We start from the raw sequence: 6,000 nt of genomic DNA, 5'->3' as shown, positions 1-6,000 counted from the left end.
GACAGTAAATATTTTCGGCTCTGCGGGACATTTGGTCTCTACTGCATAGCCTCCCTGGTTTCCTACAACCCTTTCAGTTTGCAAAGGCCAGCTTAGCTGGCCAGCCAGATTACCCTACAGGCAATGGTGTGCCAACCCCTGAAACAGGGCCACATTGGACCACCAGAAAATGCTGGTGGCCAAAAAGTTCGCTTGGTTTTTTCCCATACGATGGCTCTAGTAGCATTCAGCTGTCTTTAACTTCTTTTGGAACAATTTTGCTAGACCGTATTGTGACAGCTGTCTTATCATCGGCCTTGCTTCAGGCAGTGCCCTTGATGATACTTAGACAAAGCAACGGAGGGGTGCTCCACGAGCGAGGTGCTCTTCTTTCCTGGGCATCGTGGGAGACTCAGGGAGCTCTGCGGGATAACGTTTCCTCCTCCGCAAGGGTAGCTGCTACTTTTCCATTGCAAAACAGATGAACGAGGACCAGCCGGCTGCACCCTTGAACATACCGGTTACATTTAACCATCTCAGACCTCACTAGTCGTCCAGTTTGAGTTGACCTACTCCAAAACGGAAATGTAAGGGTAGGGGAGTCGCAGGCCTCCGAGGGGCCGGCGGTGGCTTTCAAGAGGCGTGTAATAGCAGCAACCAAAGCTGCCTTCTCTGAAAAAGGGTGTACATGGTGGCTGCATCCGGCAGGTGGCGCTGTTGTTCTGACAAATGGCTTTCGTCCCCGCAGAGCCCTCAAGTCATTGCAACTGTGGTTTCCCTTTCTCCTTCTGGATTCTGTATTGTTTCTGTGGACCACTGTCGGGAGGACCGCAACCCCCTGACACTTAGGGGACATTCACAGTAAGGACACGTGAAACATCAGTGGGAGCCACAGCAGCGGCACACCAAGTTGGCCCCAAGGTCTCTAGATTTCCTTCCCCCACTGTGAGCCTTATTCCTTGAGTTCAGACGTCTTTTCCTCCTGGGGGAACGTGGACCAAGGGGTCTAACATGAGCAAGTCGGGGACAACAGCATCAGCTTGAGTGAAACTTCCACCCGTGGGATGCACTGTTCCCAAGATCCATAAAGGCTGATCCTTCATAGTTAGAAACTGCAGGACCAACAGCGCATCCTTTCAAAGTGATGAAGTGTCTGTTTGAGCTCAGGTAGTCCTCAAGATGGTGGCTTGGAAGGCAGGGCCTTCCCTTCAGTCTTCTTGGAAGGCCTGTCTGTCCTTACTTTACTGTGATTGGGTGGCAGGCAATGCAGCATAAGCTGTGGAGGTCATTACTAAAGAATCATTCCTTCCAAAGATGTACACATGGCCAAGAAGCATGTGAAAAGAAGCTCAATGTGCCCTGTCTGCCAGGCTCAGTTGGTTGGAGTGTTCTATGCCCCAAAGGGCTGTCAGTTTGATTCCTGATCAGGGCACATATGTAGGTTGTGGGTTTGATTCTGGTTGGGGGTGAGTACTAGAGGCAACCAATTGGCATTTCTCCCTCCCTCACATCCATCTCTCTCTCTCTCTCTCTCTCTCTCTCATCAATGAAAACATGTACTTGGGTGAGGATTAAAAAAAAAACAACCAAGTTCAACATCATTAGTCATTAGGGGAATGTAAGTCAAACCCACCAGAAGATACCACTTCACATTCATCAGGATATTGAATTAAAAAAAAAGGCAGGGGGTGGGGGCAAGTGTTGGTGCGGATTTCAAGGAGCTGGAACCTCATACATCCGTTGTGGGAATGTGAAATGGTGCAGTTGCTGTGAAAATCATTTCGGCAGTCCCCCAAGAAGTTAAACAAAGAAATATCAGCAATTCCACCTCTAGGTATATATACAAAAGAACCAGAAACACGTGTTCAAACAAAAACTGGTGCATGAACATCCACGGCAGCCTTATTCATGATCAACACCAAGTAGAAACCGCCCAAGTGTCTGTCAACAGATGAATGGATAGAGTAAAAGGGACACGTCCATGCTGTGGGTGTTACTCAGTCACAGAAAAGAAGGAAAAGACTGTGCTAAGTGAAAAAAGTCAGGCGAGAAATACCACATATTTTACGTTTCCACTTACATAAATATCCAGAATAGGCAAATTCACAGAGATAGAGAAGAGATTGGTGGGGCCCGGGGCTAGGGTAGGGAGGAGAGGAGAGTGAGAAGTGAGTGAGGAGTGAGTTTTTGCTTTAATTCTCACTTGAGGACATGCTTACTGATTGTCTTAGAGAGAGAGGAAGGGAAGGGGAGGGAGAGGGAGAGAAGCATTGATGGGAGAGAGAAACATTGAGCAGTTGCCTCTCATATGTGTTCTGACCTGGGGACTGAGACCACGGCCTAGCCAGGTACCCTTTGATTTGGGGATCAAAGTCATCGACTACAAGATCAGCATACTAAAAAAAATAAAAATTAAAATTAAAATCAGCAGTATTTTTGTATACTAGCAATAAAAAAACATGAAATTAAAAATTTTTAAACAGTATCATATACAACACATTGTGCTGTATATGAATACATCTGACAAAATATGTGCAAGATTTGCGTACTGCAAGCCACAAACATTCATGACAGAAGTCAAAGAAGACCTAACTAGCCCTGGCTGGTGTGGCCCAGTGGACTGAGCTCTGGCCTGTGAACCAGAGGGTCACCAGTTCAATTCCCAGTCAGGGCACATGCCTGGGTTGCAGGCCAGGTCCCCCGTAGGGGGCGTGCAAGAGGCAACCACACATTGATGTTTCTCTCCCTCTTTCTCCCTCCCTTCGCCTCTCTCTAAAAATAAATATTTTTTTAAAGAAGACCTAACTAAATTAAGAGATATTAATGTTCATGGATCAGGAGATGCAACACCATTAAGATTTCGACAGCCTCAAATGGATCTGGAGGTTCAACAAAATCCCAGGAGGTTGTTTGGAGAAGGTGACAATCAGATTCCGAAGTTGATATTAAAAATCAAAGAAACTAGGATTACTAAATTCTTTTCTGAACAGGGAAAACAAAGTGGGAGGATTTATGTTACCTGATCTCAAGACTTAGTGTGACGTTACAGTAAGCCAAGCATTATGGTATTGGTGAAAAGGTAGACATATTGCACAGAATAGAAAGCCCAGAAGTAAACCCACACATATATGGTCAGTTAATTTCAACAAAGGTGCCAAGATAATCCAATGGAGGAAAAAAAATAGTCTTTTCAACCAATGGTGCTGGAACAGACTACCCATATGCAAAAATCAGTAAATAAATAACCCTGACTCTAACATTACTCTCTATCTAAAAATGAACTCAAAATGGATTACAGACCTAAAACTATAAAACTTCGAGGAGAAAATCTGTCACCTTTGTTTAGTCAAAGATTTCCCAGGACAACAAAAGCATCAAAAGTAAATGTTGATAAAACTTTATTGTTAATTTAAAAATCCTACCCTGGATGGTGTAGTTCAATGGATTGAGCGTTGAATTGTGAAGGAAAGAGTCTCAGGTTCAATTCCCAGTCAGGGCACATGCCTAGCTTACAAGCCGGGTCCCCAGTAGGGGGCGCTCAAGAAGCAACTGCACATTGATATTTCTCTCTCTCCCTCCTTTCCCCCCTCTCTAAAAATAAATAAGTTCTTAAAAATAAGTAAAACTCCTGCTCTCCAAAAGACACTATTAATAAATCAAAAGGTAAGCCACATACGAAGGGAAAATATTTGCAAACACATATATAATAAAGGAGTACCCATAATATATTAAGATTTGCAAATCAATGATAAAAAAATAGACCATTTTTAAATAAGTAAAAGTTTCGAACTGACAGGGCAACGAAGCCACACAGATGGTGATAAGCACTTGAGAAGATGTTAGTCATTAGTCATTAGGGAAATGCAAATTAAAACCACCAGGAGACACCGCTACCTATTCAGATGGCTAAACCTATTCAGATGGCTAACTAAAAACACTGATAAAGTAAGCAACAGGACAACCAGAACTGTCTCATGCGTGGCTGGTGGACACGCAAATTGCAAATAGTGCACCCACTTAGGGAAAGAGTTGGGCAGTTTCATATCAAGTTATGCTTATGCTTATTATACAACTCAGCCACCCCAATCTTAGGTATTTACCCTAGAAATAAAAACATATGGCCACCACGCATAGTTCTCTCCAACCCAGTCTGGGTTTCAGTGTCAGCCCCTTGGCTTGTCTAAGTTTTTCCTACTCAGGAGCCAGTAAATCCATTTCATGTTTCGGCTGCAGCTTTGAGCTGCATTCACAGCTCCACCTTCTCCAGCCCCACCCCCCCACCCCACCCCCCCACCCCCGGAAATCTGCAGTTCCTCCAACCTCCTTCCCAAAGTACGTGCATTCCTGAGTCCTAATTCCACCCTCCTTTTCTGGGAAGACCTGCAGCCTCTATCTGGAGTTTTCTTTTTGATTTTTAATTTTTCTTTTTATCCTCATCTGAGGACATGATTATTGGTTTTAGAGAGAGGGAAAGGGAGGGAGAGAAAGAGGGAAAGGAACATCAATGCAAGAAATATCCATCGGTTGCCTCCTGTATGGACCGCGACTGGGGACTGAACCTGCCACCTAGGCATGTGCCCTGACAGGGAATCAAACCCGTGGCCTTTCGATTTACAGGTCAGTGCTCCATCCAACTGAGCCAAACCATTCAGAGCTGGAGTTTTCTTTTTGTATAAAATGTGCCTCTCTTTCAGGTGACGGCTATCTTGGGGTTTTAGTGGCTTACGTATTCCTCTGTAGCTGGTCACTCCCCGTGTCACATCTGAGACTTGGAGCAGGCATCTTGGGGGGCCGTGCTGGATCCCAAGCTGGTGGATGCCGCCGCTGTCCCACACCCTCAGCAGTCCCTCCAGGGGACTGTGGACTAGCAGATCATGGCTATGCTGCCCACTCTTGGTTCACGGACACCCAGTCAACTGGCCTTGCTGGTGACCTGTCACCACACCCAAGAAAGACTATCTTCTACCTTCATAGTGACCCAGTGAAATTGTGCAGCTTCAAAAAAAAACACAGGACAGGTAAAGAATGTTCCTTTGTGGTCACCAATTGTGGCTCCCGGGGGTTAGAATACCCACCACTGGGGCCATGGAAGGGAGAAGCGAAGTAGGTTCATGGAGAGAAAACACACAAGCAGGGAAGATTTAACACATAAACATATTTAGGACAATTCCTCAAGAGTACCCAGCCTCCCCTTCAATTAAGGGACTTGGGGTTTCTAAATCGGCTTATGTGTGGAAATGAAGTGATATGTTGTACTTCTCTCTTTTCATGGCTCCTTGCAGATTTCTGCCGACCAGATCTAAGCTTTCCCGTTATCTAGATACTTCAACAGATAAACACAAGGGCCTCAGAGAACTGGGAAGGCTGTAGAAAGAAACAGCGTCAGCAGGCAATTAGTCCCTGCAGGAGGCAGATAGCACCCCAGGACTGGGGAGACGAAGGGAAGAAAACAGTTATCAGAACCTAATCTCTTGGAGCAGTGCCCTTGAGGAGCTGGAACCCAGCCCAGAAAAGGGGGCTGCCTGGGTGGAGCGGGGGTGACTGAGGAGATCCATAAAATCGGGTGGAAAAAGCTGCCACCAACTGCTCCTGGGCGACGCTCTGGAACCAGAAATTCCTTTCTTCCCCCGCCAGTCACTGGTCTCCCTCTAGCGCCCCCTGTCGGCAGAGCCGGGTATAAAAAGGCCGATTTGGAGCTGAGAGACAAAAGCTTAACAACCCAGCGGGCTCACTGTAGCCTTTGACGTTTCCAGATACAAACTAGTACTTTCCAAAGGCTTTGGAGCCAGGCGACCCAGATTCCTATTCAAACTTGGCCCCTTTTGAGCTGTGTGACCTTGTGTGAGTCATTTCTCTATGCCTCACTTTTCTAACCTGTAAAATGGAGACATTAGAACCTACCTGATAAGGCTGCCAGGAGACTTAACCGATTCTGTATGCACGAAGCACGTGACACAAAGCCAGACACACAGCACCCTGTGCGTGTTAGCTGTTGTCATTGTCATTGCCACAGTCATCGTT

This window comes from Phyllostomus hastatus, unplaced genomic scaffold (genome assembly GCF_019186645.2).
Source record: "Phyllostomus hastatus isolate PE091 unplaced genomic scaffold, TTU_PhHast_1.1 phas_scaffold_1224, whole genome shotgun sequence".
In the NCBI taxonomy this organism is placed as follows: domain Eukaryota; kingdom Metazoa; phylum Chordata; class Mammalia; order Chiroptera; family Phyllostomidae; genus Phyllostomus; species Phyllostomus hastatus.
This window is presented reverse-complemented; position numbering follows the sequence as displayed.